General features: G+C 36.9%; 1 long non-coding RNA gene across 1 annotated transcript; it reads right to left on the reverse strand.

The window, feature by feature from the left end:
* Positions 1-520: 520 nt before the first annotated feature.
* On the reverse strand, positions 521-8,517 carry LOC149266084 (uncharacterized). The gene is made up of 3 exons (XR_016252400.1): positions 8,444-8,517; positions 923-997; positions 521-619 (listed from the first exon to the last, which is right to left on the reverse strand). It is a non-coding gene; the product is annotated as an uncharacterized LOC149266084 (long non-coding RNA).
* Positions 8,518-13,984: the final 5,467 nt, after the last annotated feature.

Below are 13,984 nucleotides of genomic sequence, written 5' to 3' on the forward strand. Positions count from 1 at the left end.
CTTGGTGGTGATGGTGTTGCAGAGAAATTATATTATTTTGTTGTAGAGGATTGATGCCATTTTGTTGTAAGGAGATAATATTATTCTTCTGAAGAGGAGCATTATTTTGCTGAAGAGAATTAATATTATTATTATGTTGAAGATGATTTAATGAACTCTGCTGCAAGGAAGTTACACCAGTTCCTTGTGATGCATTTAGATTGGTGGCAGACTGCATCGTAGTATGAATATTTTGGTGTGATGTTTGTCCACCAGATTGTTGTAACAGAGGCATGGAACTGTGTTGAATAGGTGTCACGATGTTTGGTTGCATTGAAGTAACTGAAGGCTGTAAATTCATTTGTTGGAGTGGATTAACATGCTTCTCTTGTGGTTGCATAGATTGCACTTGGTTGTTAACTTGGCTTGGAAGTTGTTGTTGTCCCTGTTGTTGTTGTGGAGCAGATTTTCTCTACTTAAACGAGTTCAGAATGGCTTGAATATGTTTCTCAAAAGCATCAACCTTGTCTTCTTTAAACCCTGGTGGAATACTGCTCTTTGGAACTTGAAAATATGCCATCATACGTTGCAAAGTAGTTTTGTAGTGCTTAAGCTTTTCGGATTGATCAGGTTGCATGGGCTGCTAAAACAACAATTCTATGAGCGGTCAAGCCAAAATGAACTAAAATAGAAAACTGTCATAACTATTGGTATTCCTTTTTGAAACAGGTCAAACACAGGCATGAAATGCAACGATTTATCACCATCAATAGTGGCTACTTGAATTGCATTGTCAATACAACTCCAGCCTACTCTGACAACATCATTTAGATTACTTCACTGTATGATTTCACGTCTCACTTGCCATATATTCATAATACTATCAAGCCATTTTATTAAGTAGACAATAGTCAAAGTAGTTAGGGAAAAAATGAAAACACACCTGCTGACATTTCGTTTGAAGTTTGGTAAACAATTCTTTTATCTCTGGAAAATACATCTCCTTCAGAGTTTGTAGCTACAAAAATAACATAACAATTTCTATTACTTTAATTGTTCATGAAACACCAAAAATTTATCAAGGCATCCACTCTCAAGAGACTCTACATCAGAAAAGATGTAGACTACCTTAAGATTGGAGCCAAGCATATACGTTTGCTCTCCTCACTTACACAGGGAAGAGTAATCTACATAATCACAGCTTCGTTTAAAGATGTATGTTGATGTATTATTTATCATTAAATAATATAATGTTATGCTCTTGACCTATGAGAATAATAAAATACAAAAGATATGAAACGATATTTCTAGAAACATAGAAATATCACATGAATTGATACAAGTTGCAAATATATTTTATTATTCAAAAGAGGATTACAATGTTCACTTGCCTCTACAAGGGGAAACCTCCAACAGAGAAAATATTGATTACAATAAGACTTGTTGATTCTTCCCTTGCTATCTAAGACTATTTATAGATTAATGACATCCAAAACCCCAACTACTAGTGGTCCCTTGTGTAACACAGGTTAACCATTTTATCTATTAACTATGGTCGGTTTATAACAAATTGTGGTCCCTTTTCTATAATCTGGGTCAACCAGTTATAGTTATTATTAATGTGGATAACTTCTTATAGGCTTTATTGACTCAACTAATTAACTATGACTCTGACTAGGCCCCCTGGGATTATTACATAAATAAAGGGGCTAGGTTTGGACCCTAACATGCCCTCCTCCAACAAAAGAAACCTTGTCCTCAATGCTGAAGCCGCGGAAAATGCTGAAGAATAGTGGTTGGTTCCCATGTCGCATCTGCTGGAGAGGTGTCTTTCCACTTGATGAGGACTTCCTTGATCGTGCAATTGTGGAGATGTCTTTCGAAAGTATCAAGGAAATTTTCAGGTTGGAGCCAAAGTGAGCCTTCCTCACACAATTCTGGCAGACTTGTTTGAACCCTACAATTGTTCCCCACAACTTTCTTGAGGCACGATACATGGAAGACTGGGTGGATTTTTGAAGTAGTTGGCAAGGCCAATTTGTAAGTGACTTCTCCTACACGTTGAAGTACCTCATAAGGCCAATAGAATTTTGGTGCTAGTTTCTTGAAACCCTTTTCTTTGAGACAAGTCTACTTATACAGTTGGATTCACAGGAACACTTGGTAAACTACCTGAAATGACCGCTCAGAATGATGTTGGTTGGCCTTTTGCTTCATTTAGTTCTAAGCTTAATGTAGATTATCTTTGAGATGAATGATCATGAAGACACAAATTTGTAGGAGCTGATCAACGGTTTATACTTTCAAACATCCAGGGATATAATAAGTTGGTGAAGCTGGGAGTTAGCCATACACTACCTCATATGGTGTCATCTCGGTGCGCTCATGATAGTTAGTATTATACCACCATGTAGCTAAAGGAAACCACTATACCCTTTAATGCTACTTGTCTGAAGTGAAGCACCGCATATAGGTTTCCAAACATTTGTTGACTACTTCTGTTTGGCCATCGGTTTGGGGATGATAAGTTGTACTCAGTTGAAGTTGCGTGCCCTGTAGCTTGAAAAGTTCCTTCCAAAATGTTATGGTGAGAGTGGGGTCTCGATCAGACAAAATGGAAGTTGGCGTGCCATGCAGTTTGAGGATTTGTTCCATGAAAACTATAGCCACCAATATTGGGGTAAATGGGTATAGTAGAGTGCAAAAATGAGAATAGTTGGAAAGTTTGTCAATAACCACCATGATGACTTATTTATCCCCTAAGTTTGGGAGACCTTTAATGATATCCATGGAAACATCTATCTAGACGAAAGAAGGGAATTACAATGGTTGTAAAGTTCCTGGTAGCTTGATCGTTTCCCCTTTATTATGTTGGCATACATCACATTTAGCAACCAAATTAACAATTCCATTCTTCATGCCAGTCCAAAAGAAAGATCGGTGTGCTCATGCATAAGTCTTCTGAACACCTAAATTTCCTATGATCAGATAGGAGTGCATCTCTTCCAATATGTAGGTTTTTAAGGTGGAGGTCGGGGATAACACTACTCGACCTTTGTAGTGAAGAACCTCATCCTTCCAATAGTAGTCCTCTGAGGAATTAAGATATGCTCTTAATTTATGAATGAGTTCGGACAAAGAGGGGTGGGAGAACTATTCATGATAGACCTCTTCAATCCAATATGGTATGGGTAGAGAGAGGGATAATAGGGTGCCCTCATCCTCAAATTGGCGCAATAAGGCATCAACCACTACATTGTCACACCCCTTCTTGTAAGTTATCTCATAATCATATCTCAACATTTTTTCAAGTCATTTATTTTGTTGTGGCAATGATAGCTGTTGCTTGAGGAAATATTTTAGGCTATGATGGTCAATGCGGATTTGGAAACGATACTCAAATAAGTATTGTCACCAATTGTCTACTCCATGTATGATCGACATTATTTCTTTCTCATATGTAGATTGACCCAGATGCTTGCCACTGTGTTGTTCACTTGTGAAAGCCAATGGTCTACCTTCCTACATTAATACTACATGAATTCCCATACCCGAAGAATCACATTCAATCACAAAAGGTTTTGTAAAGTCTGGTATGGCCAATATTGGACTGGAGCACATTGCCTGTTTGAGAGCTAAAAAGGCCTACTGAGCCACGTTAATCCAAATAAATGATTTTTTCTTGAGAATATTAGTGAGGGGCCTGGTAATGCTTCCATAATTGAGGAACAAATTGTGATAATAACCTATTATACCCAATAATCCCCTCAAACTCTTAAAGGTTTTTGGTTGGGGCTAATCTTGCATTGCCTGAATCTTTTTTGGATCAACCTTCACTCCTTCATGTCCCACAATGTGTCCCAAATAATCTACTTCTTCCATGCGAAAGGTACACTTGGATAATTTGACAAATAGTTTACAATCTTGGATTCGTTGCAATACCTGGTCAACATGTTGAAAGTGAGTGTCCCATGTTATGTTGTAGATGAGAATATCATCAAAAAAGACCAAGACAAATTTTTTGATATATGGTTTCAGAAGGTGGTTCATGAGGCTATGAAAAGTGAATGGTGCATTGCAAAGGCCAAATGGCATGACCAAGAATTCATAATGGCCTTCATGAGTTTGGAAAGTTGTTTTTAAAATTTCAACTTCCTTCATCCGTATTAGGTGATAGCATGAGCGAAGGTCTAGCTTGGTAAAAAATTTGGCACCATACAGTTCATCAAGCAGATCATCAACTGCTGGGATATGGAATTTTTCCTTGATAGTGAGCTTGTTAAGGGCCCTACATTATAGACATGTGTTCCATTCATCGTCTCTATTTAGAACCATGACCATCAGAGATGAATAAGGGTTGGTGCTGGGATGAATAAGACCAGCTTCGAGGCGTTCCTTGATGATTTTTTCAATTTCATTATTTTGGGAAAAATGCTAGCAATAGGGGCACAAATTTGGTGGTTGTGTACCCGATAGAAAAGGGATGTTATGATCATGTTCAACCCTAGAGGGTGGGAGATCCTTGTGTTTTTAAAAGACTTGCTGGTGGTGATCTAATACCTATTGCATATCAAGATGAATTGGAGGAGTGGATTCAATGGAATGAATGGCATTAAATTGTGCTACTATCTCGTGATGGATCTTTTTTAAAAGATTCTCCATTTAATGAAACTTGATGATAGTAGGATCCCCTACTTAAATTCCCCTCAGTGTATGAGAATGGCCATTCTGTTGAAAGCTCATATATAACTCCTAGAAGTCCATTGCGATAAGGACCAATGTACGAAACCATTCAGCACCAAGGACAACATCACAACCACCCATTTCAATGGAAAACATGTGGGTCTTGAGATGATAATACCCCATTTGAAGCTTAATATTTTCACAGTGGCCTTCACATTTCATGGTCCCCCCATCAGCGATAAGGACTTCGAAATTATAGAAATTAATGTGTAGATTCAATACTTCTCGTGAAATTTGCTAAATCACACAACTTGAAGCTACTCTACTGATCTGCAAAAGTTAATTCACCATATAAAATAAGAATCATTGAGATGAAAAAGAAAATATCACACATACATAGAGATTTATCTAGGAAAAACCAACTACTCAAAACAAATTACTATCTGTGTTACATTAATCAGAGAATAAAGAAGAAATACAATGCTTTCTCTAGCCTGAGCACACCCTGCAAGTGTATAGTCTATCCCTATGCCTGATTGACTGATCTTGGCCCAAAACTTAGCCAATTTCAAACCTTACCAAGCTCCTATTTCCTTGAGATTCTCCCTTGGTAAATTTCCCCTATTTTTTTAGGAATTTCACACCAAGGAATTGCGCATTAGCCTTAGGTCATACTCTGACTGCACGCACCACTTGTACACATGGGAATATGCTACAATTACTAGTACACTGCCTTAGAATCTCCATCTCAACTGGGTAACTCGAGTTTTCTACATGAAACAATTATTTTTGGTTGATTGATCAGTTAATTGGTTGATCACTTAGTGTGGTTGAAGTTACACATCCACAATTTGGCATCCACTAGTTCTTCTGACGATTAGAACTAGTTAAACTGCCAATAACTCAAATTAACTTAAATAAATTGCTACAAATTAGTAATTAATCATGTAAAACTGAAATAAAGTGTTTCCAAATCAAACTTATTGAGTTAACTAAGTGACAATAGCCATGTCATGGGGAGTAATTTTCATCACAATAGTATTTGGGTCCTTGTTTCCTTATTTTTACCATTTTTTCTAACGACACTTTTTGAACCTTATGTTTTTAGGTGGGGCTTGTAGCTCGCATGGGATATGCCAATGTGATGAAATTTGGACAATATGATTGGGAATTTGAAGTGACTTCTACCTCTATGGACTTGTTGTATGCTTCCAACCAAGTAGTTGGGTGATGCATTCCTGACATGGGCTTGGATGGATTCCTTTAAGCCACTGATGAAACATTCCAAGTAAAAGGCATCTCCTAGTTCATCAGTCCTGATGGCCAATTTCTTAAAGGTTGCAATGTAATCCTGTATTGTACCATTTTTCCTGTGCTTTGTGAGACGACCCAGAAAGTGAGATTCCTGATCAAAGCGGTCACAAAGGACTTTTGAGAACATGTTCCAAGTTAGCCTCCTTGGGTATCATTTCTGATGCCACTGCCACCACTACCATCACTCTTAGTCCAAGTAAAGAGCTCCCACATGTAGTTTAGTTTCGTCTTCCCAGATATTGTTAAGGAGGAAATATTGTTCCATTTGTGCTACTCATACTACCGAGTTAGAGCCATCAAATTTCTACATGTTTAGCTTGGGTGTTCAATGGCTCGAATATTGGTGACCTCCATTGAAATGAATGTGATGATTGGATTATCCTTCTATGTGTGCATCAACATTATGTTCTTCCCTTATGGGTTCATGAGACATCTGCATGGAATTCAATGCATATGAGATTTTGTTGATGGATGTATGGAACTCATTGAACCTTTTCCCTATGGCTTCAACTTTCTCCACTTCCTTCTTCGCCATCATAACTTGAGACATGGTACTATACATACATTGACCCTAATCAAATTTTAAGCTTACTTAAGAGTAGTATGGTTGGAAAGAGGGCAAGCTTAAAAGTCTAGTGATGTGGGTCACTTGAATCTGAGGAAAATTTTGGGACCACATGAAAATTGGGGGCTTGCCGGTGAATGTTACCACTATGATTAGCTTGTTGTCTTGATTATGATGGGATAGGTCTCTTGCAGGAGTACTGTGATGGCCCTAGAATTTTTTCTTTTTTTAAATCCAAAAGGAGTTTTACTCCCAATTGATCAATACCATGGTGGTCGAAATCTAGAATGCTTGATACTACCAAATAGCCTGTGAAAATCAAGCCTGGGTTGTAGTAATTGAAACCCCAAATTTTTTGCACTACAAAATGTCTATGAAAATCTAATGTGGACTATGGCAACCAATACCTAACTGCACAAAGAGTCTGATCTATGCTATGAAAAACCCGACTTCTAAATCTAATCTGTACTGCGATAGTAAAACCCCAATTGCTGGATCTAATATGTATAATGGTGGAAAAACCCCAACTATTGGATCTAATCTTAACGACAAGGTATGGGGTGGTATTGAGGGAACTATGGTCACAAAGGAGTGTCAAGTGCTACATATCACAATATATGCAGGGGTCCACCAATAGTACTCGGCCCACTCTTTCAAAGCGCTAACTAAGGAGGATCAACCATATCCTTATTTGTACTACCCGACTGCCCTATTTTACAAGTGAGTAATATATCTGAGTTTTGTTCTCAGTGTATTGTAGCAACAAGACGACTGAAAACTTATCTAAGGTGAGGTTTCAGGTTACCCTGTGGGGCTTTCAATATACATAAGGGTACATGGACGAGAGTTCCATGTGTGGTTTTGTCTAATGCGCTACTACTCAAAGGGGTACCCACAGGGGTTACAAGGGAGTCCAAGAAGCATGACTTCCTCTTGTATTTTCTGCATACATGTATCCCCAAATTCATAGGTTTATGTGCTCAATGACAGATCTCGTGGTTTAAGGACATTAGAACAAGTCTCTAGCCTAAAACAAATTATGTGAAAATTGGAGGTACAATTGGCCCTGGAAAGTGCTTTGATACCACTTGTCAGGCACTTGACCTACGAGCATAAAAAAATTCCATAAATACAAAACAATATTTCCAGAAACAGAGAATATCACACGAATTAAGACAAGCTACAAATATATGTTATTATTCGGAAGTAGATTACAATGTTCACTTACCCCTTCAAGGGGGCAACCTCCATCAGAGTAGAGCTCAATTACAATAAAACTTGATTAATCTTCCCTTTCTATCTAAGACTATTTATATCTTAATGACATCCAAAACCCTAACTACTAGTGGCCCCTTATGTAACATGGGTTAGCCACTTTGTTTATTAACTATGACCCATTTATAACAAATTATGGTCCCTTTTCTATAATGGGGGTCAACCACTTGCAATTGTTCTTAATACAGATAACATCTTAAGGAATTTATTGACTCAACTAGCTATCTATGACTCTAATAGGTCCATTAGGCTTATTACATAAATAAATGGGTTAGTGTTGGACCCTAACATATAATCTAAGATGCATTTTCAGAAGAAAAAATGATTTCTCAAGGCATTTCAGATTGAAAAAGAAGGGCAAGAAAAAAGCATGTAGTTTAGGAGTGTGAAGGCATCTCTTATGGATTGCTGCATTCATTCATGGTTGTGAACAGTTAAATAGTGAAGATGACACGGTATCTCTCCAGAACAAACAAACAAACAAAAATCCAATATTCTTTACAAAAGAGCTCTTAGACAGACATATAGAAAACCAATCATTGTGAAAATATGAAGATACATACACCCACACCAACGCTGAAAACCAAATTGCAATTTTAAGAAGAATTAGAATGTATAAAATCTTACTCTCTGATAAACCTTCTCTTGCTAGTCAGCAACAGTTGGTTGTCCAGTTTGACCTGATGATTCCATTGATGCTGGAAAGCCAACAGTTACCCCATATAAGGCCACAAAACAGTTTTATTGATATGAAAAATCAGAAGAATGTACAAATGGATATATTTCATCTATGTTTAGATTACGTCAGATATGCCCTACAGATATGGACTGGAGATGGTCGATAACTATCATCAAAGTTGATTAAAGCCTTAACCACAATTTGAACATTGTCTTAAGTTCAATCATTCCTGACTAAATCCAAAAGCATGTAAATACATCAAGTTATCCCAAAAATAAATAAACAAGATACAATCTAATAACCAAAATAATCATAACTTGGATAAACTAAATAGGATGAGGACAATGAGGCTGGGAAACAAAATTGGACACAAGAAACTAAAATCTTTTCCCTTCTTCGCTGCCTAGAATGTGTAACTAGTTAGTGAAAACACCAAAACTGTTGTTAATATCAATTCCTCCATAACTATCCTTCCTGAACATATATGTCAAAAGTAAGGCATAAAACACTATGAAAGCAATAAAGAAAAACAAAACTGTAAAATTTATCTGATTTTATCTCCTCATTTACTGGTGACATAAAAGCTATGGTAATGACCAACATTTTGTGTACACATAGGATATGCCAATAGTGAGGCTTAGAACAATATTAAACACTCCCATAAATGCAATATTAACTGGATGCTTCTAATGATAGGCATAAAGAGGGCACATCATTGCACATTTACAAGTAGGAAATAAATAATGATAACAACATCATATAAAATAAACAAAATATGTTTCTTAAAATCTTTGTTGTTAAAATTATTAAGCTAGTTTCTCATGTAAGTTAGAAATGCAATTCTAAATTACATACATTTTAGTTTCAAAAATACACAATTGAAAGATCTTGTAAGAATGAAAGCATAATATCTACAATTAGGAGAATGAATTTCCTTAAAATAATTTCTGTTGAATTTATTAAAATTATTTTGTAGGCTACGAATGCATTTGAAAATTACATACAATTAAGTGCATTAAAAAAAAATACAATTGAGTAAAATAATCAAAGAAGGAATGCATAATATAGAAGATATAGAGAACATGTTTCCTAAAATTTTTGCCGTTACATTCAAACTAGTTTCTCCTGTAACCTACACATGAAATTCAAAATTACACATACTTGAGTAGGTTTAGCATATATAATTAGGTGAAAAAATCTAAGGCTACAAATGCAATTTAACGTTAAAGATATTTTATAATTTAGGTTAATCAAAATACAATTGAGTGAATGGGAGGCATGCATATTATAGAACATTAGGAGAACATGTTGCCTGAAATATTTGCTGTTAGAAATATTAAATTAGTTTGTCCTATAGGCTGCAAACACAATTGAGCCCCTAGGGTTAGCTCAATTGGTTGAGTCCCCGTTGTTAATGCACCTTTTCTGTTCAGAGGTCACAGGTTCAATTCTCTCAACACTCTCAGAATCAAGCTTTGTGGTTGAGCCAACAGAAAGTAAACCCTTCAAGTGTATCTGCATGGTACAAATATTCAATGGATATAACAGTCACAGATATCCAAGGTCTTTGAATCACGTAGAAAAAAAAAGGACTACAAACACAATGGAAATTACACATGATTAAAGTAGGTTTAGATATATAAAAATGAGTGAAATAATTTGAAGCATGCATAGGAAGCTTGTTTGATAGACATATGAGGACCAAATGTACACTGGTTGAGAACAAATTTGTTGGGTGTTTCTCAATGCCAATACAAGATTTTCCTTCCTTTTATTTCAACTTTGTGATATTTGTTTTATTGCATATGTATTTGTGATTTTCTGCTTTGCATGGTGTTATTTAAATAATGCACAGCTTAGATATTCAATTGGATATCAAAAATCACCTCAGTAGGTGAGATAAGATAAGTTTAATAATGTCTAACAAATAACCAAAAAATAGGGTAAAGAGACTACTCAACACATTAGGGAAGGTATTCTAGACTCACCGAATGAAAAATATGCTCAAGGAAACTTGATGTGGCATAAGAGAGGAGATGAAGCAACCTTCAAGGCTTGGTAGTTAACGAGCTTCTTTGCAAGTGAACTATCTAACCAGAAGAACATTGTGGGTTCATGATTCCCTAGCATCATGATCTGTACTTATATAGGAACACAAAAAATTACAAATATAAACATAAACACAGAGATGCAACAAAAATAAATCTTCATTTCATTAATATCAAATATCTAAAAGATGCTTACATACAAAATGGAAATAAACTAGCTCGGGCGATGGTAGGTTATCTTTGAGAAGAGATGTGGTGGCTACACGCCTCTAAACTGTCTTAAAATGAGGCTTGAAGGCCTATTTATTATTGAGAAACAATGGAAAACCCTAAACATCCAGAAAACTAATCCTCAGAGATGAAGTTGCCAAAAATGTGGGCCCTGTTGGGGTAAATTGGTACATCAACTTCCCAGGGATGTAACTTTGGCATACAATCTTAGTTTAACACACAAAATACTCATTAAAAAAAATATCTAATTACTACAACCTTTGATTGCAATTCTTACATTTTCTCATTTCTAAAAAAAAGTCGTTTATGGCCTCAAAACAGATATGGAAGTTTAGGACCAAAAAATCAGCCAAAAATAATAAATTGTGTTACAATTAAGGAAACTAAAAGAAACAATGGTGGGGTCCAAGTGGAATAAGCAGGTGACCACTAATATCCTCCTAGATCATTCCTTGCCCCTTAGGAAGCATGGTCCTGATTGCGTTGAGTGCCTTCATGAGATGGAGAAACTTATGCTAAACTTGGTTCCTTGTGAGCCACTTTCCTTGTTGAAGGAGTTGGCCAGCTTCGATAACCTGATACAGTTGGATCTTCTACTGGCCAGTTTACTTGACCTACATGTCCATGATCTAATTAGTTGTGGCATGTTCCATGCATTCTGGGTTTATCTCTATTACTGTGGGTTGTTCTACATTGTCTGAGATGTCTAATAATGGTGAAATGTATGGCCAAAGGCGGTCCACATTGAACACTAGGTGTAGGCCAAGGAACGATGGAATTCTAAAATCGAAAGAATCCTCTCCTACAACATTAGCGATGATTTAAGGAACATATTAGAGTGGTAAAATCCTACGGTGAGCCCCAGCAAGGCGTTTCTTCTACAAATGTAACCAAACTTTGTTTCCCACCTAGGTGTGGCACCTGACGTTGATCATGATACTATTTGTACTTAGAATTTTCTTTGTCCAATTTGTCATAGATCTTATGGAAAATGTGTTGAGTGCATTTAATGAAGTTGGTAGCTTTGTTAGCTTCGAACTAGACATGAGCCAAATCTCCCCGAGTAGTTACAAGTTGTATGGAACCATCAATGGGACATAGTGGCTAGAATCTCAACCCCACCTGAAAGGGGTTGTGGTCCATTGAGCTATGGAGAGTTCTATTGTAACTGTGCTAGACATAGGGGAGGCTTTCATCCCATGTGCATGGATGCTTCGAGTTTTACATGCACAAGATGTGCACGATAATCATGTTGATGACCTCTATTTGGCCATCAGTTTTGGGGTGGAAGGTCATGGACTTAGTGAGATTGGTGTCCAACAATAACTAGAACATACATAGGAACCTATTGTCCTAATCTAAGACAACGAAATATTTGATCCCAAAGTGTACCCATACTCTTTCAAAGAAGATTTTGACATTGGATTTTGTTGTGATAATATTCTTGCAAGCTGCCAAAATGGCCATGTTAGAGAATTAGTCGACGACCACAAAAATGTAGTCATTGCCATGCTTGGTAGAAGGAAAGTCTGACATGTAATCCATGGAGATGGATTCCTAGAGCCATCTAGGAGTAGGAAGAGGATTATGTAGGCCTTGCTTCTTTATTGTGGGTTTGGAAATGGTGCAAAAACTACAAGATCTGATGTACTTCCAATGTCTTGTCAAACGTTTGGCCAATAAAAGTACTTACGCTACACTACCACTATTTTTTCTACTAAAAAAATGTCTAGCAACCTAACTGTATTGTGCCTCCCAAATGATCTTTGTATGTTTTCTTGAAGGAACACAAAGGTTCCCTAGGTGACAGAATAATGCGTCTTAGAGGTGAAATTCTAGAACTTGCTTGCCTTCTAGGAGCATTTGGTATATGGTGCCAAATTTAGGATGACTATTGTAAATATGTGGCCATCTTGAAGTCTCGTGTACACAAGAGTCAAGAAGAGTGGTCAGCGCCATAACCAGCGGTCGGTTGAGGTAGTACACAACTTTATTGATGTTTTCCTTCTTGTAATTAATGGTCAAATGGAACAGTTACTGATATGTGGACAATTTATGATGGTGATTGTTCTGAAACTTTCCTTATGTTTGTATAAAATGCAGGGGTTGGTGGTATGTGTGGATGATTGTTTCCTTCCCCATAATGTAATGCTTTAATTGGCAGCATACCTACACAATGGAATAAATCTCTTTTTCATAGGTAGGATAGTTTTAGACTGTATCTGAAAGTGTCTCACTATGATATGCCACTAGATGACCCTACTGGGTAAGAACTACATCAATAGCATAGTCATAGGCATATGTCTCAATTTCAAATGGTTGTTGTAGGTTTGGTAATGTAAGCAATAGTTTAGAGAAGAGGTGTTGCTTCAACTCAGCAAACTCATTTTGTTGGGATTTGTACCTAGAGAATTTTTCTTTCACTCCGCCTTTGGTGACTTGAATCAAGGGCCAAATTATATTAGATAATCCTAACACGAACTTGCGATAGAAATTGGAAAGACCCAGAAAGTTGAAAAGCTCTATTAGAGTGGTTGGCATTGGCCAATCCCGAATAACTTGTATCTTAAAGGGTGTGGCACCTCCAAAGTGGTTGTTGGATGAAGATGAGTCACCTGAGGGTATCCATCGAAGGACATGGGCAAAGTTGTCCATCATTTCATTCCTTTGATGCTCGATGGGCTCTTCGAGCAATACTTTGAAAGGATCTCCTACTCCCTTGTCTTTATTTTCTTCCACCATGGGAAGTTGTCAGGGTCGGTGAGACGGTCTTGCAAAGGTTCAACTAGTTCAATCCCTAACTACTTATACCTCAACCTCATTGGGAACATGAAAAAAATTAGAGAAAGAGCATACCACTCTCATACCACTGATTCAAACTTATGCAAGAATGCCATAGAATATAGATATAAACATAAACACAAAGATTCAGTAGAAATAAATCTTCATTTCATTAATATCAAAGAACTGAAAGATGCTTACATACAGAATGGAAATAAACTAGCTCAGGCGATGGTAGCTTATCTATGAGAAGAGATGTGGCAGCTACATGCCTCTACCCTGTGTTAAAATAAGGCTTTAAGACCTATATATTATTGAGAAACAATGGAAAACCCTAAAAATCCAAAAGCCTAACCCTAGGAGATGAAGCTCCAAAATTGTGGTCCATGTTGGGGTAAATTAGTACATCAACATCCCGGGGTCGTAACT

Source organism: Pinus tabuliformis, chromosome 6, assembly GCF_031772625.1.
Source record: "Pinus tabuliformis cultivar Carrire ecotype Pingquan chromosome 6, CPIR1, whole genome shotgun sequence".
Classification (NCBI taxonomy): Eukaryota; Viridiplantae; Streptophyta; class Pinopsida; order Pinales; family Pinaceae; genus Pinus; species Pinus tabuliformis.